The sequence below is a fragment of the Xenopus laevis genome, chromosome 2S (assembly GCF_017654675.1).
Source record: "Xenopus laevis strain J_2021 chromosome 2S, Xenopus_laevis_v10.1, whole genome shotgun sequence".
NCBI lineage: Eukaryota > Metazoa > Chordata > Amphibia > Anura > Pipidae > Xenopus > Xenopus laevis.
Window position 1 is genome coordinate 23,614,643 of NC_054374.1, and position 24,384 is coordinate 23,639,026.

Genomic DNA, 24,384 nt, shown 5'->3' on the forward strand with positions numbered 1-24,384 from the left:
AATGAACAGTCATACGACTCGAGGTGGACCCCCAAACAATGTGAAAACCATGATGGAATGAAAGATCTTTATAAGAGACAAATTATGCATAACCCTTACCTTCAGTAGTTGTTGTTGCTGTAGCTAGAATAATAAATAAAGTATAGATACAAATGAAGTATCGTTGAAATAAATCGTTTTCATGAAAGTAAATTTAGTTAGGCATTAAACCTTATAATTAAGGTTACAAAAATACATTGTTATACAGATTCAAGTCTACTCAGCCGCAATGATGCTGCAATCTAGGGAAATATATGGTGAACTGAAGTTCATTAGCAGTAAATGCAAGGAAAGGCAAAAGAATGAATCCTAGTTGTACACTTATTAGACTTGTATTTCAGGCCTGTGTTGGCTGGATCTCTGGATAACCAACTATAGAAAGTGTTGTGTCCTTTTAAACTTATAAATAAGGAAGATATATTTTGATCCCGCTATAGATCCCTTGTTAATCCTTTATCTAAAGCACACAGTAGACAAGTTTTGGACACCAAAAAGTTTAAAAACACAGTACCGTCCATAAAAGTTTTCTTTCATATTACATATTTTGGGGGTAACAAGAAGGCACAAAGTTCTATGAATTCCTTAGTCTCATTCCTTTTTATGGTTATGCTATGTCATGGTGATTAGTAAATATTAGCGTTGAGCGAATCTGTTCCACTTTGCTTCGAGGAAAATTAGTGAAGCATTTTCAAAATGGCAAAAAATTTGAACGTGGCATTGAAGTCAAAATTTTTTATGTGCAACAATTTTTTTCTCACTACAAATGCATTAAAGTCAATGGGTGTTTTCCTTGTCGCAACTTTTTGTCTCAGGAACTTTTTGTCCAAGTGCAATAAAGTGAATGGGCGATTTTTCTCATGTCAACTTTTCATTTTTCTTTTTGCACCGATTAGTTCAAGAAATAATATCCTCTAAATTTTTGTTGTCAAATGAACAGTCAGACGACTCGAGGTGGACCCCCGAACAATGTGAAAACCATGATGGAATGAAAGATCTTTATAAGAGACGAATTATGCATAACCCTTACCTTCAGTAGTTGTTGTTGCAGCTAGAATAATAAATAAAGTATAGATACAAATGAAGTATCGTTGAAATAAATCGTTTTCATGAAAGTAAATATAGTTAGGCATTAAACCTTATCATTAAGGTTACAAAAATACATTGTTATACAGATTCAAGTCTACTCAGCCGCAATGATGCTGCAATGTAGGGAAATATATGGTGAACTGAAATTCATTAGAAGTAAATGCAAGGAAAGGAAAAAGAATGAATCCTAGTTGTACACTTATTATACTTGTATTTCAGGCCTGTGTTGGCTGGATCTCTGGATAACCAACTATAGAAAGTGTTGTGTCTTTTTAAACTTATATATAAAAAAAATATAATTTGATCCCGCTATAGATCCCTTGTTAAGCCTCATCTAAAGCACACAGTAGACACGTTTTGGACAACAAAAAGTTTAAAAACACAGTACCGTCCATAAATTTTTTTTTTTCATATTACATTCTTTGGGGGTAACAAGAAGGCACATAGTTCTATGAAGTCCTTAGTCTCATTCCTTTATATGGTCACACTATGTCATGGTGATTAGTAAATATTAGCGTTGAGCGAATTTGTTCCATTTTGCTTCGAGGAAAATTAGTGAAGCATTTTCAAAATGGCCAAAAATTTGAACATGGCATTGAAGTCCAAATTTCTTATTTGCAACAATTTTTTTCTCACTACAAATGTATTAAAGTCAATGGGTGTTTTCCTTGTAGCGACTTTTTGTCTCAGCAACTTTTTGTCCAAGTTCCATAAAGTGAACGGGCGATTTTTCTCATGTCAACTTTTCATTTTTGTTTTTGCACTGATTATATTAAGAAATAATATCCTCAAAATTTTTGTTGTAAAATGAACAGTCATACGACTCGAGGTGGACCCCCAAACAATGTGAAAACCATGATGGAATGAAAGATCTTTATAAGAGACAAATTATGCATAACCCTTACCTTCAGTAGTTGTTGTTGCTGTAGCTAGAATAATAAATAAAGTATAGATACAAATGAAGTATCGTTGAAATAAATCGTTTTCATGAAAGTAAATTTAGTTAGGCATTAAATCTTATAATTAAGGTTACAAAAATACATTGTTATACAGATTCAAGTCTACTCAGCCGCAATGATGCTGCAATCTAGGGAAATATATGGTGAACTGAAGTTCATTAGCAGTAAATGCAAGGAAAGGCAAAAGAATGAATCCTAGTTGTACACTTATTAGACTTGTATTTCAGGCCTGTGTTGGCTGGATCTCTGGATAACCAACTATAGAAAGTGTTGTGTCCTTTTAAACTTATAAATAAGGAAGATATAATTTGATCCCGCTATAGATCCCTTGTTAATCCTTTATCTAAAGCACACAGTAGACAAGTTTTGGACACCAAAAAGTTTAAAAACACAGTACCGTCCATAAAAGTTTTCTTTCATATTACATATTTTGGGGGTAACAAGAAGGCACAAAGTTCTATGAATTCCTTAGTCTCATTCCTTTTTATGGTTATGCTATGTCATGGTGATTAGTAAATATTAGCGTTGAGCGAATCTGTTCCACTTTGCTTCGAGGAAAATTAGTGAAGCATTTTCAAAATGGCAAAAAATTTGAACGTGGCATTGAAGTCAAAATTTTTTATGTGCAACAATTTTTTTCTCACTACAAATGCATTAAAGTCAATGGGTGTTTTCCTTGTCGCAACTTTTTGTCTCAGGAACTTTTTGTCCAAGTGCAATAAAGTGAATGGGCGATTTTTCTTATGTCAACTTTTCATTTTTCTTTTTGCACCGATTAGTTCAAGAAATAATATCCTCTAAATTTTTGTTGTCAAATGAACAGTCAGACGACTCGAGGTGGACCCCCGAACAATGTGAAAACCATGATGGAATGAAAGATCTTTATAAGAGACGAATTATGCATAACCCTTACCTTCAGTAGTTGTTGTTGCAGCTAGAATAATAAATAAAGTATAGATACAAATGAAGTATCGTTGAAATAAATTGTTTTCATGAAAGTAAATATAGTTAGGCATTAAACCTTATCATTAAGGTTACAAAAATACATTGTTATACAGATTCAAGTCTACTCAGCCGCAATGATGCTGCAATGTAGGGAAATATATGGTGAACTGAAATTCATTAGAAGTAAATGCAAGGAAAGGTAAAAGAATGAATCCTAGTTGCACACTTATTATACTTGTATTTCAGGCCTGTGTTGGCTGGATCTCTGGATAACCAACTATAGAAAGTGTTGTGTCTTTTTAAACTTATATATAAAAAAAATATAATTTGATCCCGCTATAGATCCCTTGTTAAGCCTCATCTAAAGCACACAGTAGACACGTTTTGGACAACAAAAAGTTTAAAAACACAGTACCGTCCATAAATTTTTTTTTTTCATATTACATTCTTTGGGGGTAACAAGAAGGCACATAGTTCTATGAAGTCCTTAGTCTCATTCCTTTATATGGTCACACTATGTCATGGTGATTAGTAAATATTAGCGTTGAGCGAATCTGTTCCATTTTGCTTCGAGGAAAATTAGTGAAGCATTTTGAAAATGATCAAACATTTGAACATGGCATTGAAGTCAAAATTTTTATGTGCAACATTTTTTTTCTCACTACAAATGCATTAAAGTCAATGGGTGTGTTCCTTGTAGCGACTTTTTGTCTCAGCAGCTTTTTGTCCAAGTGAAATAAAGTGAATGGGCGATTTTTCTCATGTTAACTTTTCATTTTTGTTTTTGCACTGATTATATCAAGAAATAATATCCTCTAAATTTTTGTTGTCAAATGAACAGTCATACAAATCGAGGTGGACCCCAAAACAATGTGAAAACCATGATGGAATGAAAGATCTTTATACGAGACAAATTATGCATAACCCTTACCTTCAGTAGTTGTTGTTGCAGCTAGAATAATAAATAAAGTATAGATACAAATGAAGTATCGTTGAAACAAATCGTTTTCATGAAAGTAAATTTAGTTAGGCATTAAACCTTATAATTAAGGTTACAAAAATACATTGTTAAACAGATTCAAGTCTACTCACCCACAATGATGCTGCAATCTAGGGAAATATATGGTGAACTGAAGTTCATTAGCAGTAAATGCAAGGAAAGGCAAAAGAATGAATCCTAGTTGTACACTTATTAGACATGTATTTCAGGCCTGTGTTTCCTGGATCTCTGGATAACCAACTACAAAAATTGTTGTGTCCTTTTAAACTTATAAATAAAGAAGATATAATTTGATCCCGCTATAGATCCCTTGTTAAGCCTCATCTAAAGCACACAGTAGACAAGTTTTGGACACCAAAAAGTTTAAAAACACAGTACCGTCCATAAAAGTTTTTTTTCATATTACATACTTTGGGGGTAACAAGAAGGCACATAGTTCTATGAATTCCTTAGTCTCATTCCTTTTTATTGTCATGCTATGTCATGGTGATTAGTAAATATTAGCGATGAGCGAATCTGTTCCATTTTGCTTCGAGGAAAATTAGTGAAGCATTTTAAAAATGGCAAAAAATTTGAACATGGCATTGAAGTCCAAATTTTTATGTGCAACAATTTTTTTCTCACTACAAATGCATTAAAGTCAATGGGTGTTTTCCTTGTAGCAAGTTTTTGTCTCAGCAACTTTTTGTCCAAGTGCTATAAAGTGAATGGGCGATTTTTCTCATGTCAACTTTTCATTTTTGTTGTTGCACCGATTAGTTCAAGAAATAATATCCTCTAAATTTTTGTTGTCAAATGAACAGTCATACGACTCGAGGTGGACCCCGAAACAATGTGAAAACCATGATGGAATGAAAGATCTTTATAAGAGACAAATTATGCATAACCCTTACCTTCAGTAGTTGTTGCTGCTGTAGCTAGAATAATAAATAAAGTATAGATACAAATGAAGTATCGTTGAAATAAATCGTTTTCATGAAAGTAAATTTAGTTAGGCATTAAACCTTATAATTAAGGTTACAAAAATACATTGTTATACAGATTAAAGTCTACTCAGCCGCAATGATGCTGCAATCTAGGAAAATATATGGTGAACTGAAGTTCATTAGCAGTAAATGCAAGGAAAGGCAAAAGAATGAATCCTAGTTGTACACTTATTAGACTTGTATTTCAGGCCTGTGTTGGCTGGATCTCTGGAAAACCAACTCTAGAAAGTGTTGTGTCTTTTTAAACTTATAAATAAAGAAAATATAATTTGATCCCGCTATAGATCCCTTTGCTAAGCCTCATCTAAAGCACACAGTAGACATGTTTTGGACACCAAAAATTTTAAAAACACAGTACCGTCCATAAAAATTTTCTTTTTCATATTACATTCTTTGGGGGTAACAAGAAGGCACATAGGGGGCGTGGCCTGGACATGGAGGGATAGAGACGCGTCCTGCAGAGGCTCCGGGGGCTTAGACTGTTAAACCCGATCTAATACAGCCAACAGTGCGCGACATTGTCGAAATGGGGAAGCATAAGAAACACAAGGCTTCTCCCGGTCAACAACCCGCTACTGACCGGAACGCCATAGCGCAACTTTTCAAAAAACAACATCGAGCGGGGACCGGGAAAGACGCAACCAAAATGGCGGCGGCGGACCAGGCCGCAGAACCGGAAGATCGTAGTGATTCCGACCAGGTCAGTTGGTCCCCGCCGACCCAGAGAGCTGCCCACTCACCTCCACCTCCAGCGGAGCAATCCCTCCCATCAAAGACCCCGAACAATATAAAGCTGAATAAACCCCAGGGGAAACCTGCTCGGGGTGGAATGCATGCTGACACGCAAGTGCAGTCAGAAGCGCCCATTAATAGCGCAACGTCAGAAGACTCCCCTAACGACATGAGTGATGATGAGGAATGGGATCTGAGGGCTCATCTCCGCACATTGCCTACTAAAAAGGACCTGGAACAGCTCATACGGAAAATAGAGGAAGCTCACAAGGCTGATATCCAGGAGGTGAAATCCGATCTCCAAAACATGGCGACTCAGATTGCTGAACTAGAGCAGACAGACGCCTCTACACTGGACACGGTGAGCCAACTCCGTGCTATGGTCCAGAAACAATCAACTCAGATACAGAACCTGTGTTCGCATGTAGAGGACCTGGTGAACCGACAGAGGCGCAATAACATCAGGATTAGGGGCCTCCCGGAAGCTGAGGATCGGGAAGATTTGAAAGAGTCGGTGAGACTGATTGTCAATACTTTACTGGACAGACCCCTCACGGACTCTGTGTTATTGGACCGTGCTCATAGAGCATTGAAACCTAAAGGTCTTGCTAATAACGCCCCTAGAGACATTATTTGCAGGGTCCACGACTATAGCCTTAAAGAGAGGATCATGAACACAGCGTGGAGGACCAAAGAATTCGTCTACGATGGGGTGAGACTACATTTTTTCCCTGACCTCTCCAGAGAGACACTCTATAAGAGGAAATTGCTTAAACCTCTTTTGGAAAAACTTCAGGAACAGCAGATAACCTACAGATGGGGTTATCCTTTTCTTTTTTTTTTAATATGAAAATTTTTTATTGGGTTTAACAAGTTAGTCCAATAGACATAGAATCATAAAATTTCTTACAATCCAGCAGCGACAGAATCATCTGTAAAACAGTAGGTAAAGCCATGTCTATGGAAGGGAAAAATAGTTAGAAAGACATAGAAAAGGCAGAAAGGTAAGAGAGAGGGGGAAGAAAGAAAGTGGAAGGGGATGTGGCCACCAGCTGGATATGGCATCGCCGACATAGGTAGGGGATGAAGAGACGGGCATCAGCGGATGGAGGGTCACATAGTGTCCTTACTCTCCTTTGAGCATCATGCATTGTCTGGAGAACCATTGCCCTGGCGGAACCGGGAAGTCTTGCATAAATTAGGGAGTAGGAGGTAAGTAGTGGGACGTTTTCCATTTCTCCCACAGGTGTTTGGAATGCATACAATTTTTGTTCAATTGACCAGGCCCCAATGACAGCTGTTCATACGTAAGATTAGAGTCTATAAGTGCAACGAATTCCTGTTTATGAGGGACTTTCTTTGTCTTCCAGTATTTTGGTATCAAAAGTCTGGCTGCTGTTAAAACATGAAATGTAAGATGTCGAAATGCTTTAGGGAAGGTATCCAGACTATGGTTTAGCAAGGCTAATGGTAGAGACAATTTCAAATTTAAGAGAGTTGCTTGCCTTAGTATGTCTTCAGTATGGGACCATAAAGTAGAGATCCGTGGACAGTGCCACCAGATATGGGTTAAAGTTCCAATGCTGTTGCATTCCCTCCAGCATGCAGACGTTGCACCCGGGTAGTATTTATGTAGTAAGTGCGGAGTTTTGTACCACCTATAGAAGAGTTTCCTCGCATTTTCAAGATGATTAGTGCATTTTGAATATTTAAACGCCATATTAGCCATTTTGGTCCATTGGTCTAAGTCCAAGTCTAGGTTTAGCTCCTGCTCCCATTTCCGTACGTGAACTGGTTTCTCCAGTGTAGACGATTCAGTTAGTAGTTTGTAGATTGTGGCAATTCCACGTTTGCTACGGGGATACTGAGAAGCAAGCTTCTCAAAGCTGGTAGGTTGGAGTCCAGCAAAGTTCTCTGTATTTTTCAAGAAGTGCCGAATTTGTAAATATTTATAGAACTCCTGCCTTGGGATATCAAACTCTAACATCAGTGTGTCAAAGGGCTTGAGAGAGGAGTCCGCATATAGTTGGCCAATGGTTGTCACACCGTGAGTACGCCATCTCGACAGATTAAGATGAGGGATAACCACCTCTAGCATCTCTAAAGTCGCCTTTTGGGCTGGAGACCGGATAAGGGAATGCTTACCATTAACTTTGGACCAAATATGTAAAGCCGTCTGAAGGGTATGATTGGTTAGAATGTGGTTGATGGGGAGAGCTCGAGGGTGTACCCACAATAGTCCTCTAAGCGGCAGCGGTTTAATAGAAGCTTGTTCCAACTGCAGCCAGTGTAAATTGTCAGCGGGAAGGTTCCACGCCCTGATTTGGTCTAGGATCGTTGCCTGGTAGTAGGCCTCCAAGTTAGGGACTCCAAAACCCCCAGCAGCAGTCGCTCTCTGAAGGTATGTTTGCTGGATTCTCGGTCTTCGATTGGCCCAAATATAGGTCTGGATTATTCGTTGGGCTTTATGGAAGTAGGGACATGGAACCATCAGGGGCAAAGTCCGAAATAAGTATATAAATTTGGGTAAGATCATCATTTTGACAGTGGCAATCCTACCAAGCCAAGACGTGTACAATGGGGCCCACTTTGACAAAAGATCTTGTGCTGTACTCAGCATCTTAGGGTAATTGGCGTCGTAAGTCTTGGATATAGAACTGCTTAATTCGATTCCCAGGTAAGTTATGGAATGGGACTGCCATTGAAATGGATGGTTTGCCTGCAAGCGTGCTACAGCAATAGGGGACATCCCCAGTGGAAGGATCTGCGATTTGGAATCATTGAGCTTGTAATAGGAAATTGCACTAAAATCTTGTATAATTCGAATAGCTGCCGGTAATGATACTTCTGGATTCGTCAAGGTGAGAATAATATCGTCCGCAAACATAGCCATCTTATGGGTGATACCTTCTACCTGTATGCCTGCAACATCTACCGCTTTCCGAATCGACCTGGCAAGTGGTTCCAAAGTTAAGTTGAAGATTAAGGGCGACAGGGGGCACCCTTGTCTAGTGCCATTTGAAATCCGAAAGGGGCTGGAAAGGAATCCCATATTGTTAACTTGTGCGGTGGGGTTGGAGTAGAGGGACAAGATTGCATGTTTAATAGGGCCACATAGTCCAAAATAGTGAAGTGTTTGATCAAGGTATCCCCAGTCAACCCTGTCAAAGGCCTTTTCGGCATCCAAACTAAATAGCACAGTGGGTTCTTTCCTCCTGGAAGACAATTCTATTAATGCCAACAACTTCCTAGTATTATCTGGTCCCTGCCGTCCCTTTAAAAACCCAGTTTGGTCTAAGTGCAGTAAGGAGGGCATAATTAACATCAACCTAGAAGAGATTACTTTAGCATAAAGTTTGAGGTCTGCATTTAATAGGGAAATGGGTCTGTAATTGGCACACTCTTCTGCATTTTCCCCCGGTTTTGGTATTGTAGTAATCGTTGCCGATAACATTTCAGTAGGGAAGGAGCCACCGTGTAGGACACAGTTAAATAGTGTGACGAGATGTGGAAGCAGTATGTCTTGGAAATGTTTATAATAGCCAGCGGTGAGACCATCAGGGCCTGGTGCCTTCCCTGTTGGGGTGGATTTTATGGCCTCTTTTATCTCATCCACTGTAATATCTGCATTGAGTTGTTGTAACTGTGAACGTGAGAGTTGTGGTACAGTATATCAGCAGCTGCAAGGAAAGCATGAATGGCCTCCATGGAAGGTTGTGGCGTTGCTGCATCATGTTTAAGATTATATAAAGAGGCGTAATATTCAGCGAATCTGTTAGCTATCGCTTTCGGATTAGTAATGGGTTGGCCTTTAGCTGACATTACTTGAGCGATGGAATGGGCTATTTGTCGTTGCTTGATAGTGGTGGCCAGTAGCCTGCTGGCTTTGTTGCCTTTGGTGTACTTATGGAGGTTCAGGCGTCGGAGTTGCCATTCTACTTTTTTATTATCTAGGCATAATATTTGGTTTCTCAACTCTTGAATAAATTTTGATCTAGTGCGGGTCGGGTATTGTTTGTTCAAGGCCTCTAAGTTGGAAAGTTGTTGTGTAAGGTGTTTCATGGCGGCTTCATTGTTGCGTTTGGTAGAAGCAGCAATTTTAATTAAATGACCTCTAATGACCGCTTTATGGGCACACCACAGCGTAGCTTGGGAAACAATTGGAGTGCCGTTCATATGAAAATAATCACGCAAAACCGTCTTACAAAGCTCTAAGTTTGAGTGGTTGTGCAGAAGGGAGTCGTTGAGACGCCAATGCGGACGGGACCTCAAGTATTGGTTAATATCAAGTTCTATGGTTATTGGAGCGTGGTCGGCCCAAGTGTTGATTCCAATTCCAGAACTTGTTACAGCTTGCAATACGGTTTTGTCAACCAGAAAATAGTCTATCCGAGAATATTTAACATGAACATGGGAGAAAAAGGTATAGTCTCTTTCCGAGGTATGTTGTGTTCTCCATACATCGTAAAGCGCCCGTTGTGACAGGAGTTTTTTCAGTGTTTTGGCCTGGGAGACGATGCCCCGAGGACTAGAGGCTGACCTGGATATACTCGTGTCTATCTCATAGTTCAGTGGGACATTGAAGTCGCCTCCAATGATGAGCGGACCGGTGGCAGCTTTATCTATTGTTTTAAAAAGCATGTTGTAGAATTTTGCCTGACGCTGGTTTGGGGGTTATCCTTTTCAACTGACAGCCAGAGCCCAAGGCAAAGCTGCAATCCTGAAAACACACAAAGATTTGCAGCCATTCCTCAACACTTGGGATCTACCGGAGATGGACTTACCAGACTGGCAGGATATACAATCACCACCACCGATGCCACAAAGACCTCAATGGCAAGAAGCATACCGAAAGAGACACCGACCTCCTCCAACGCAGCTCCCGACCCCAAGGAAGGGCAAGGAAGTACCCCAGCCATCCTGACTTCGCGGCTCACTGTGAAGCTACACCCAGCTCTCCGTTACCGACAGTGGTAACTATGATGATACTAACTGTACCTGGCTGATTTTCTAATTACTTTTCCTTATTGCCCCCCCCCAGCCCTCGCCCACTCTGTTGCTTCATGACCCCGCCACCCCCCATGGATCTAACGTGCCGTTTGGACACACCCTTGGACGCTGGGGATACAATGGGGACACAACATCTGTACCACTGCAATAGTCACTACCCTAACGGTGATCATCTGCTTAGAGTACATATGCCCCTACAACCCCACCACAGCGTATTATGTTTTTTTGTTTGAATGTTCACAATTTTGTGTTTTGTTTGCAAATGTTGAAGCAGGTTGTGTTCAGGATTGTATCTCAATTTTATTGGGAATGATGGCGCCATTATCTGGTGAATCTGAGGGTAAATATAGAACCTTTTCCTCTGGGACTTGAAATATGCCTAAACTGATATCACTGAATGTCAAAGGCCTCAATACGCCGCGTAAACGATATTTAACCCTAAGAGAGGCCAAATGTCACCAAGCTGACATTGTCTTCTTACAAGAGACTCATTTCTCTAAGTTGAAATCGAATAGTATTTCATCAAAACTTTACCCTCAGATCCACTACGCCTCAGGTCACACTAAGAAAGCAGGGGTAGCCATCCTATTTCATAAAAATCTACCCTTTTCCCCAATAGAGACCCTTAAGGATCCACACGGGAGATTTTTGATTTTGAGGGGCGTGATAGAGAACATGGAGATTGTTCTGGTAAATGTGTACTGTCCGAACAGTGGTCAAAGTCGATATCTAGAGAAGGTGTTGGCTAAACTAACTTACTCAACGAACACCCCTTTGATTATTGCAGGGGATTTTAATATGGCCTGGTCAGCAATCCGGGATAGGTCTAAATGTACAACCCAAGCAGAGCACATAGCCAAGGCCTTTCGGCAGCAAATTAGAACCAAAAAGCTCTATGACCCCTGGCGCATCCAGCATCCAAAAGAAAGGGCATATACATTTTATTCCCCTCCGCATGACACCCACACCCGCATTGATTATGTCTTCCTGAATCAAGCTGCTATGAGGTTTACGTATTCTACCGAGATACATCATATTACGTGGTCGGATCATGCTCCCATTGAATTAGTTATTCAGTTTGCACGACCCAAACCAAAAGCATATTTTTGGAGGTTAAATGACACCCTATTGAGCGATGAGCAAACTAAATCTCAGATTGAGAAAGCGCTAAAGGAATTTTTCGTATTGAACAAAGATTCAGTTACTTCTAAAGCAATAATATGGGAGGCCCATAAAGCAGTAATCCGGGGAGAATTTATAGCAAAAGCCTCCAGACGTAAAAAGGATATGGAATCCACCAGATTAGGATTAACGAAGGCCCTTAGGGAAGCGGAAAAACGGCTCTACGAAAGACCTACCATAGCCAAACTGACCAAAGTAATTTCTTATAGAAATCAATTGAAAGACCTAGATATTACTCAGATAGAGAAACTGATGACCTGGACCAAGCATACATACTATGAATATGGGAATAAAGCCCACACCCTACTGGCAAAAAAACTGAGGGACCAAAAACTGGCCAGGGGAATAATGTCTATTAGAAATAAGCAAGGGAAGTTAGAACATACCACTGAGAATATCACTGAGGTCTTCTACCACTATTATAAATCCCTCTATAATCTAGATCCTCATTCGCAAAGGGATGTACCTCAACTTAGGAGGGTACTCAAGACTAAACTGAAAGCCTGGCTACCAAAAGATGCCCTGACTACCCTCCTAGAAGGAGATAAACCACCTCTCAACCAAGATATAAGTGAAGCGGAAATAGCCCAGGTCCTTAAGGATGCCCCAGGGAAAAAAACTCCGGGACCTGATGGTTTCTCCTATGGCTATTACAAGACATTTCAATCCATTCTCACTCCACATCTATTAGACTTGTACAATGGGTTCTGAAAGGGGAGTACTATACCTCAAACTATGGCCCTCTCTCATATCACTTTAATACACAAAGAAAGGAAAGATCCCCTAGAATGTACTAATTATAGGCCCATATCCCTGATCAATGTGGATCTAAAGATATTTAGTAAGATTCTGGCAAACAGACTGGTCCATATTTTGCCCCGCCTCATAGATAGTGATCAGGTGGGATTTATAATGACCCGACAAGCAGGTGATAATACTAGAAGGACTGTTGACCTAATCGATGTGGTAAATGCCAACCCTCAACCTACGCTACTGTTAAGTCTAGATGCGGAGAAGGCTTTCGATCGTCTAGACTGGAATTATATGATGGCTTTGTTAGAGTTAATGGGTTTTGAGGGGAATTTCCTCCTGGCAGTGGGAGCCTTATACAGTCAACCTACAGCGGCTGTCAAAATAAATAATAACCTCTCCACTGAGTTCAGAATCACTAATGGTACTAGACAGGGATGCCCTCTATCGCCCCTTCTCTACGCATTATGCATAGAACCACTGGCAGTAGCCATAAGACATAATCCAGATGTCAAGGGGATCCGATTTCCGCATAAATCCTATAAACTTTCCCTGTTTGCGGACGACGTCCTTCTGACGCTTACTCAACCGTATACATCCCTCCCAAACTTACATAAAACGCTTCAGGAATATGGTTCCTTTTCAGGGTATAAGATTAATGAGCATAAGACTGAGGCCCTTCCGCTACACTTTCCACAACATATGTTGAAGACCCTGCAATTAAACTTCAACTATGCATGGAAATCTGACTCAATCAAATATCTGGGAATCCACATATCTAAGAAATATGAAAATCTTTATGCCTGTAATTTTCCCCCTCTTTTACATCAAATTAGAAAGGATCTGGAAAGGTGGAATAGGGGCACTTTGTCTTGGTTTGGGAGAATGGCTTCTATAAAAATGAACGTGTTACCGCGCTTATCCTATATACTAACCGAAGGCCTATCTATGTCCCGAGTGGAGGGGAGGCAGATGCGCACGCAACTTCGGTTAGGATCTATGAGATGCGCGCGCAACTTCAGCCGAAATACATAGATGCGGCCTTCGATTAGCAGATGTGCTGGAAGGTTAGGATCAGAACAGGTTAGGATCGGGGAGGCAGATGCGCTGGAAGGTTAGGATCTAGGGAGGCAGATGCGCTCACCGTCTCCTTCTGCCTCCCGCCGCATCTTCTTTCCTGCTCACTCAGGCGGCGACCGCTGGAAGGTTAGGATCTAGGGAGGCAGATGCGCTCACCGTCACACTAGGGGAACCGGTTGCGTACCTGCACGAAAGTCTGTATAAGCGTCGGCCATCTTGCTACTCCTCTGCGACTTTGTCATCCGCCCACTGCCAAATCCGCCCACTAAAGTCTGTATAAGCGTCGGCCATCTTGCTACTCCTCTGCGCGTTTGTCATCCGCCCACTAAAGTCTGTATAAGCATCGGCCATCTTGCTACTCCTTTGCAAGTTTGTCTAATGGCGGCGCTAGCGTCACTCTAGGAGGGGAACCGGTTGCGTACCTGCACGAAAGTCTGTATAAGCGTCGGCCATCTTGCTACTCCTCTGTGAGTTTGTCATCCGCCCACTAAAGTCTGTATAAGCGTCGGCCATCTTGCTACTCCTTTGCAAGTTTGTCTAATGGCGGCGCTAGCGTCACTCTAGGAGGGGAACCGGTTGCGTACCTGCGTGGGTGGCCATTTTTAGCAAAACGGGCTATATTATCTCCAAAAAATATTGATGTTGACATGATAAACAACCAAGTGATTGCATTACTTCCTGGACAAAGCTGTGTCTTTCTGAGTACTGACTGTATTGATTCTGAAGACGAAAGTGAGAAACTTAACTTCCCATTAGAATATTTAAACACTATCAACAATGCTGGATTACCACAACACAATCTTATACTCAAAGTAGGAACAATAGTCATGCTGTTAAGAAACCTTAAGGGTAGGGGCACACGGCGCGATTTCGCCGCGATTCTGCGCTAAGCGAGTTGTCGCTGCGTTTTTTAAGCCGAAATAGCTTTGCTAACTTTGGCGCTGGCGTCAATGCAAATCGCGGCAAAATCGCTGCGCTAATTCACACGCGGCGATTCGTTTTCTATTGTCGTCCGAAGTTGCCTCGCTGAGCGTTTCCGGGCGACAGTAGAAAAAGAATCGCCGCGTGTGAATTAGCGCAGCGATTTCGCCGCGATTTGCATTGACGCCAGCGCCAAAGTTAGCAAAGCTATTTCGGCTTAAAAAACGCAGCGACAACTCGCCCAGCGCAGAATCGCGGCGAAATCGCGCCGTGTGCCCCTACCCTAACACTAAGCAAGGTTTATGTAACGGTACACGGTTGGTTGTGAAGAGCATGAGACAAAATGTTATCAAGGCAGAAGTGCTTACAGGATCCCATAGCGGTGATACTGTTTTGATTCCCAGAATTGACCTTACCAGTTCTGACCAGGAATTACCTTTTAAACTTAAACGACGACAATTCCCCATTAAGGCTGCATTTGCCATGACAATCAACAAATCACAAGGACAAACATTGGATAAAGTCGGCATTTACCTATCTGAGCCTGTGTTTGGTCATGGTCAACTTTATGTTGCATTTTCAAGAGTGCAGCGTTCATCTGATGTTAAAGTCAAGATTTTAAGTACAGCTCACCAGGGAGAACTCATTCAAGGACAGGAGAACATTTTCACAAAAAATGTTGTTTATAAAGAAATTTTTCAGTAACACTTTACTACCAATAAACTCAAAATTTAAGAATTCTAATAGCAGATAGGTAATAACAAGCAATAGGCACAGATTCACTCTACATCCCCACAAATTAGCGTCGCCAGTTGCTGCCTGGGGATGCCGAGTGAATCAGCACCCATCGCATTTTGCTGCCTCACTGTTGTTACCATTCTTTCATTAACGATTCTTTAGAGAATCGGGGGTTTACTGGTTGTACCTATTTGAAACGCTCCCCATTGAAGTGCCCACTGTAACTTTGAAAAACATACAATCCATGTTTACTAAATTTATATGGGCTTACCGTAAACCCAGAATTAATAAAGATGTGCTACTCAGGAAGTTGTCGCAGGGCGGTCTCTCAGTCCCGGACATTAAAAAATATTATTGGGCATGTCAGGCAACTGATTCACTGGACAGCTAGTAGCCATATCAATAAATGGTCCGAACTGGAGGGTGCAGCTGTCTGCCCATTTCATCTGACCAACATGGTATGGGGTTCGGGAGGGATACCGAAAGGGACGACCTACCCTCTACATACTATCGACTTTACCAGAAAAATATGGAAGGCAGCCCAGTCCCAACATACCTTACAATCCCAGTCCTCCCCCTTACGGAGCATATTAGGGAATCCAGAATTTCCCCCGGGTTGTAACCTAGATTTTGGGCAGAACTGGGGCCATCCTACTGTATTCCATATCTGGGATCTATGGGACTTTGTTAAGCGAATGCCCGTGGACTTAGCAACTTTGAAAACAAGATCTGGGAACGTGGATATCCCCCTTTACCAGTACCTGCAAGTCTCACACTATCTTAGACCCCAAATGAAAACGAGTACGAAGCAGGCTTTCTCTTCCTTTGAAAAACTATGTTACACGGGCCCAGGTCAAAAACAGGTTATATCTCATATCTATGATGTATTGATACAGTTGCCCATTGATGACTTCCCGAAACATAAATATATGAAATATTGGGAGGATAACTTCCCGGCAGAGATAAGTTATAGAAACTGGGAAGGTATATGGGATAATGCTAAGAAAAGCTCAACTTGTGTCCAATATAAAGAAAATATTTATAAGATTCTGTTGAACTGGTACTATACCACGGAGAAACTCCATAGAATCTACCCATCAACCCCAGATAGATGTTGGCGGGATTGTGGGCAAAGGGGGACACTGCCACATATTTTATGGGACTGCCCCAGGATTATACCCTACTGGGACATGGTGAGAACACTTTTGCAAACAGTGTTACGCACCACTATACAAAGGGAGCCATGGACTCTTCTCTTGGGGAAACCTAATCTTAATCTCACTAAGGCAGCCAGGAAGTTAATGAATCATCTCCTATCGGCAGCCAGGAGGCTGATCTGTCAAAAATGGAAGCAAAAAGCCACCCCACAGGAAAGGGAATTGAAGGATAAAATAGAGGAGGTGAAACGGATGGAGTATCTTGCGGCCCTATGCAACAGATCGCTCCCTCAATTTGATGAAATATGGGGAAACTGGATCTTTTCCTTCCCCCCCTGATCACTGAAATTACTGAATAACTAGAACCGATATAATTAGGTGTCCACTTTGTCAAAACTGAACCCTTCTCTGTTCACAATCTGCAATTCCTTGTTTTTCTGTTTTGTTTTTCTTTCATTCTTTTTCTTTTTTGTGAGAATTGATATTATACGCGAATTTGATCTGTGATGACTGCTTACCGCATGAAATGTATAAATGGTAGATGGAAAGTGATAATGTCATCTATGTCACATGTAATAATTGCATTTTGAAAATTCAAAAAAATTAAGTTTAAAAAAAAAAGAAGGCACATAGTTCTATGAAGTCCTTAGACTCATTCCTTTATATGGTCACGCTATGTCATGGTGATTAGTAAATATTGGCGTTGATCGAATCTGTTCCATTTTGCTTTGAGGAAAATTAGTGAAGCATTTTCAAAATGGAAAAAAATTTGAACATGGCATTGAAGTCCAAATTTTTTATGTACAACAATTTTTTTCTCACTACAAATGCATTAAAATCAATGGGTGTTTTCCTTGTAGCAACTTTTTGTCCAAGTGCAATAAAGTGAATGGGCGATTTTTCTCATGTCAACTTTTCATTTATGTTTTTGCACCGCTTAGTTCAAGAAACAATATCCTCTAAATTTTTGTTGTCAAATGAACAGTCATACGACTCGAGGTAGACCCCGAACAATGTAAAAACCATGATGGAATGAAAGATCTTTATAAGAGACAAATTATGCATAACCCTTACCTTCAGTAGTTGTTGTTGCAGCTAGAATAATAAATAAAGTATAGATACAAATGAAGTATCGTTGAAATAAATCGTTTTCATGAAGTAAATATAGTTAGGCATTAAACCTTATAATTAAGGTTACAAAAACACATTGTTATACAGATTCAAGTCTACTCAGCCGCAATGATGCTGCAATGTAGGGAAATATATGGTGAACTGAAATTCATTAGCAGTAAATGCAAGGAAAGGCAAAAGAATGAATCCTAGTTGTACACTTATTAGACTTGTATTTCAGGCCTGTGTTGGCTGGAACTCTGGAAAACCAACTATAGAAAGTGTTGTGTCTTTTTAAACTTAAAAATAAAGAAAATATAATTTGATCCCACTATGGATCCCTTGTTAAGCCTCATCTAAAGCACACAGTAGACATGTTTTGGACACCAAAAAGTTTAAAAACACAGTACCGTCCATAATTTTTTTTTCATATTACATGCTTTGGGGGTAACAAGAAGGCACATAGTTCTATGAAGTCTTAGTCTCATTCCTTTATATGGTCACGTTATGTCATGGTGATTAGTAAATATTGGCGTTGATCGAATCTTTTCCATTTTGCTTCGAGGAAAATTAGTGAAGCATTTTCAAAATGGAAAAAAATTTGAACATGGCATTGAAGTCCAAATTTTTTATGAACAACAATTTTTTTCTCACTACAAATGCATTAAAATCAAAGGGTGTTTTCCTTGTAGCAACTTTTTGTCCAAGTGCAATAAAGTGAATGGGCGATTTTTCTCATGTCATCTTTTCATTTTTGTTTTTGCACCGATTAGTTCAAGAAATAATATCCTCTAAATTTTTGTTGTCAAATGAACAGTCATACGACTCGAGGTGGACCCCGAAACAATGTGAAAACCATGATGGAATGAAAGATCTTTATAAGAGACAAATTATGCATAACCCTTACCTTCAGTAGTTGTTGCTGCTGTAGCTAGAATAATAAATAAAGTATAGATACAAATGAAGTATCGTTGAAATAAATCGTTTTCATGAAAGTAAATTTAGTTAGGCATTAAACCTTATAATTAAGGTTACAAAAATACATTGTTATACAGATTCAAGTCTACTCAGCCGCAATGATGCTGCAATCTAGGAAAATATATGGTGAACTGAAGTTCATTAGCAGTAAATGCAAGGAAAGGCAAAAGAATGAATCCTAGTTGTACACTTATTAGACTTGTATTTCAGGCCTGTGTTGGCTGGATCTCTGGAAAACCAACTCTAGAAAGTGTTGTGTTTTTTTAAACTTATAAATAAAGAAAATATAATTTGATCCCGCTATAGATCCCTTGCTAAGCCTCATCTAAAGCACACAGTAGACATGTTTTGGACACCAAAAATTTTAAAAACACAGTACCGTCCATAAAAATTTTCTTTTTCATATTACATTCTTTGGGGGTAACAAGAAGGCACATAGTTCTATGAAGTCCTTAGACTCATTCCTTTATATGGTCACGCTATGTCATGGTGATTAGTAAATATTGGCGTTGATCGAATCTGTTCCATTTTGCTTTGAGGAAAATTAGTGAAGCATTTTCAAAATGGAAAAAAATTTGAACATGGCATTGAAGTCCAAATTTTTTATGTACAACAATTTTTTTCTCACTACAAATGCATTAAAATCAATGGGTGTTTTCCTTGTAGCAACTTTTTGTCTCACCAACTTTTTGTCCAAGTGCAATAAAGTGAATGGGCGATTTTTCTCATGTCAACTTTTCATTTTTGTTTTTGCACCGCTTAGTTCAAGAAACAATATCCTCTAAATTTTTGTTGTCAAATGAACAGTCATACGACTCGAGGTGGACCCCCGAACAATGTGAAAACCATGATGGAATGAAAGATCTTTATAAGAGACAAATTATGCATAACCCTTACCTTCAGTAGTTGTTGTTGCAGCTAGAATAATAAATAAAGTATAGATAAAAATGGAGTATTGTTGAAATAAATCGTTTTCATGAAACTAAATATAGTTAGGCATTAAACCTTATAATTAAGGTTACAAAAATACATTGTTATACAGATTCAAGTCTACTCAGCCGCAATGATGCTGCAATGTAGGGAAATATATGGTGAACTGAAGTTCATTAGCAGTAAATTCAAGGAAAGGCAAAAGAATGAATCCTAGTTGTATACTTATTAGACTTGTATTTCAGGCCTGTGTTGGCTGGATCTCTGGATAACCAACTATAGAAAGTGTTGTGTCTTTTTAAACTTATAAATAAAGAAAATATATTTTGATCCCGCTATAGATCCCTTGTTAAGCCTCATCTAAAGCACACAGTAGACACGTTTTGGACACCAAAAAGTTTAAAAACACAGTACCGTCCGTAAAAGTTTTTTTTCATATTACATACTTTGGGGGTAACAAGAAGGCACATAGTTCTATGAAGTCCTTAGACTCATTCCTTTATATGGTCACGCTATGTCATGGTGATTAGTAAATATTAGCGATGAGCGAATCTGTTCCATTTTGCTTCAAGGAAAATTAGTGAAGCATTTTCAAAATGGCAAAAAATTTGAACATGGCATTGAAGTCCAAATTTTGTAAGTGCAACAATTTTTTTCTCACTACAAATGCATTAAAGTCAATGGGTGTTTTCATTGTAGCGACTTTTTGTCTCAGCAACTTTTTGTCCAAGTGCAATAAAGTGAATGTGCGATTTTTCTCATGTCAACTTTTCATTTTTGTTTTTGCACCGATTAGTTAAAGAAATAATATCCTCTAAATTTTTGTTGTCAAATGAACAGTCATACGACTCGAGGTGGACCCCCGAACAATGTGAAAATCATGATGGAATGAAAGATCTTTATAAGAGACAAATTATGCATAAGCCTTACCTTCAGTAGTTGTTGAAGCTAGAATAATAAATAAAGTATAGATACAAATGAAGTATCGTTGAAATAAATTGTTTTCATGAAAGTAAATATAGTTAGGCATTAAAGGAGAAGGAAAGATTAAAACTAAGTAAGCCTTATCAGAAAGGTCCATCTAAATATACCAGTAAATCCCCAAAGTAATGTTGCTCTGAGTCCCCTGTCAAAAGAAACACTGCTTTTCTTTCCTTCTATTGTGTATACATGGGCTTCTGTATCAGACTTCCTGTTTCCAGCTTAAACCTCATTGCCCTGGGCAAGAGCATGCTCAGTTTGCTCCTCTTCCCCCCCCCTCCCTTCTCTACTGTAATCTGAGCCTAGAGCAGGGAGAGACTCAGGGAGGAAGTGATGTCACACCATGTTAATACTGCAGCTCCTATCCTAAACAAACAGAGAGTTTCTAGAGCTTTTTACTCAGGTATGGTAAAACATTCTACATAATAAATATAGCATTCTAGCTTGCACTATTGCAGCTAATCTATTGGCAATAAAATGCCTCCGTAGCTTTCCTTCTCCTTTAAACCTTATAATTAAGGTTACAAAAATACATTGTTATACAGATTCAAGTCTACTCAGCCGCAATTATGCTGAAATGTAGGGAAATATATGGTGAACTGAAGTTCATTAGCAGTAAATGCAAGGAAAGGCAGTAAATGCAAGGAAAGGCAAAAGAATGAATCCTAGTTGTACACTTATTAGACTTGTATTTCAGGCCTGTGTTGGCTGGATCTCTGGATAACCAATTATAGAAAGTGTTGTGTCTTTTTAAACTTATAAATAAAGAAAATATAATTTGATCCCGCTATAGATCCCTTGTTAAGCCTCATCTAAAGCACACAGTAGACACGTTTTGGACACCAAAAAGTTTAAAAACACAGTACCGTCCATAAAAGTTTTTTTTCATATTACATACTTTGGGGGTAACAAGAAGGCACATAGTTCTATGAAGTCCTTAGTCTCATTCCTTTATATGGTCACGCTATGTCATGGTGATTAGTAAATATTAGTGTTGAGCGATTCTGTTCCATTTTGCTTTGAGATAAATTAGTGAAGCATTTTCAAAATGGCAGAAAATTTGAACATGGCATTGAAGTCCAAATTTCTTATGTGCAACAATTTTTTTCTAACTACAAATGCATTCAAGTCAAAGGGTGTTTTCCTTGTAGCAACTTTTTGTCCTAGTGCAATAAAGTGAATGGGTGATTTTTCTCATGTCAACTTTTCATTTTTGTTTTTGCACCGATTAGTTCAAGAAATAATATCCTCTAAATTTTTGTTGTCAAATGAACAGTCATACGACTCGAGGTAGACCCCGAACAATGTAAAAACCATGATGGAATGAAAGATCTTTATAAGAGACAAATTATGCATAACCCTTACCTTCAGTAGTTGTTGTAGCTAGAATAATAAATAAAGTATAGATACAAATGAAGTATCGTTGAAATAAATCGTTTTCATGAAAGTAAATATAGTTAGGCATTAAACCTTATAATTAAGGTTACAAAAACACATTGTTATACAGATTCAAGTCTACTCAGCCGCAATGATGCTGCAATGTAGGGAAATATATGGTGAACTGAAATTCATTAGCAGTAAATGCAAGGAAAGGCAAAAGAATGAATCCTAGTTGTACACTTATTAGACTTGTATTTCAGGCCTGTGTTGGCTGGAACTCTGGAAAACCAACTATAGAAAGTGTTGTGTCTTTTTAAACTTAAAAATAAAGAAAATATAATTTGATCCCACTATGGATCCCTTGTTAAGCCTCATCTAAAGCACACAGTAGACATGTTTTGGACACCAAAAAGTTTAAAAACACAGTACCGTCCATAATTTTTTTTTTCATATTACATGCTTTGGGGGTAACAAGAAGGCACATAGTTCTATGAAGTCTTAGTCTCATTCCTTTATATGGTCACGTTATGTCATGGTGATTAGTAAATATTGGCGTTGATCGAATCTTTTCCATTTTGCTTCGAGGAAAATTAGTGAAGCATTTTCAAAATGGAAAAAAATTTGAACATGGCATTGAAGTCCAAATTTTTTATGAACAACAATTTTTTTCTCACTACAAATGCATTAAAATCAATGGGTGTTTTCCTTGTAGCAACTTTTTGTCCAAGTGCAATAAAGTGAATGGGCGATTTTTCTCATGTCATCTTTTCATTTTTGTTTTTGCACCGATTAGTTCAAGAAATAATATCCTCAAAATTTTTGTTGTCAAATGAACAGTCATACGACTCGAGGTGGACCCCGAAACAATGTGAAAACCATGATGGAATGAAAGATCTTTATAAGAGACAAATTATGCATAACCCTTACCTTCAGTAGTTGTTGCTGCTGTAGCTAGAATAATAAATAAAGTATAGATACAAATGAAGTATCGTTGAAATAAATCGTTTTCATGAAAGTAAATTTAGTTAGGCATTAAACCTTATAATTAAGGTTACAAAAATACATTGTTATACAGATTAAAGTCTACTCAGCCGCAATGATGCTGCAATCTAAGAAAATATATGGTGAACTGAAGTTCATTAGCAGTAAATGCAAGGAAAGGCAAAAGAATGAATCCTAGTTGTACACTTATTAGACTTGTATTTCAGGCCTGTGTTGGCTGGATCTCTGGAAAACCAACCCTAGAAAGTGTTGTGTTTTTTTAAACATATAAATAAAGAAAATATAATTTGATCCCGCTATAGATCCCTTGCTAAGCCTCATCTAAAGCACACAGTAGACATGTTTTGGACACCAAAAATTTTAAAAACACAGTACCGTCCATAAAAATTTTCTTTTTCATATTACATTCTTTGGGGGTAACAAGAAGGCACATAGTTCTATGAAGTCCTTAGACTCATTCCTTTATATGGTCACGCTATGTCATGGTGATTAGTAAATATTGGCGTTGATCGAATCTGTTCCATTTTGCTTTGAGGAAAATTAGTGAAGCATTTTCAAAATGGAAAAAAATTTGAACATGGCATTGAAGTCCAAATTTTTATGTACAACAATTTTTTTCTCACTACAAATGCATTAAAATCAATGGGTGTTTTCCTTGTAGCAACTTTTTGTCTCACCAACTTTTTGTCCAAGTGCAATAAAGTGAATGGGCGATTTTTCTCATGTCAACTTTTCATTTTTGTTTTTGCACCGCTTAGTTCAAGAAACAATATCCTCTAAATTTTTGTTGTCAAATGAACAGTCATACGACTCGAGGTGGACCCCCGAACAATGTGAAAACCATGATGGAATGAAAGATCTTTATAAGAGACAAATTATGCATAACCCTTACCTTCAGTAGTTGTTGTTGCAGCTAGAATAATAAATAAAGTATAGATAAAAATGGAGTATTGTTGAAATAAATCGTTTTCATGAAACTAAATATAGTTAGGCATTAAACCTTATAATTAAGGTTACAAAAATACATTGTTATACAGATTCAAGTCTACTCAGCCGCAATGATGCTGCAATGTAGGGAAATATATGGTGAACTGAAGTTCATTAGCAGTAAATTCAAGGAAAGGCAAAAGAATGAATCCTAGTTGTATACTTATTAGACTTGTATTTCAGGCCTGTGTTGGCTGGATCTCTGGATAACCAACTATAGAAAGTGTTGTGTCTTTTTAAACTTATAAATAAAGAAAATATATTTTGATCCCGCTATAGATCCCTTGTTAAGCCTCATCTAAAGCACACAGTAGACACGTTTTGGACACCAAAAAGTTTAAAAACACAGTACCGTCCGTAAAAGTTTTTTTTCATATTACATACTTTGGGGGTAACAAGAAGGCACATAGTTCTATGAAGTCCTTAGACTC

At 38.8% G+C, this 24,384-nt stretch overlaps 1 long non-coding RNA gene across 1 annotated transcript; it reads right to left on the minus strand.

Moving 5' to 3' along the window:
• Window positions 1-2,032: 2,032 nt before the first annotated feature.
• Window positions 2,033-18,628, minus strand: LOC121400419. Its single transcript, XR_005965744.1, has 7 exons — window positions 18,603-18,628; window positions 17,660-17,680; window positions 4,923-4,946; window positions 4,122-4,139; window positions 3,961-3,981; window positions 2,998-3,018; window positions 2,033-2,054 (listed from the first exon to the last, which is right to left on the minus strand). It is a non-coding gene; the product is annotated as an uncharacterized LOC121400419 (long non-coding RNA).
• Window positions 18,629-24,384: the final 5,756 nt, after the last annotated feature.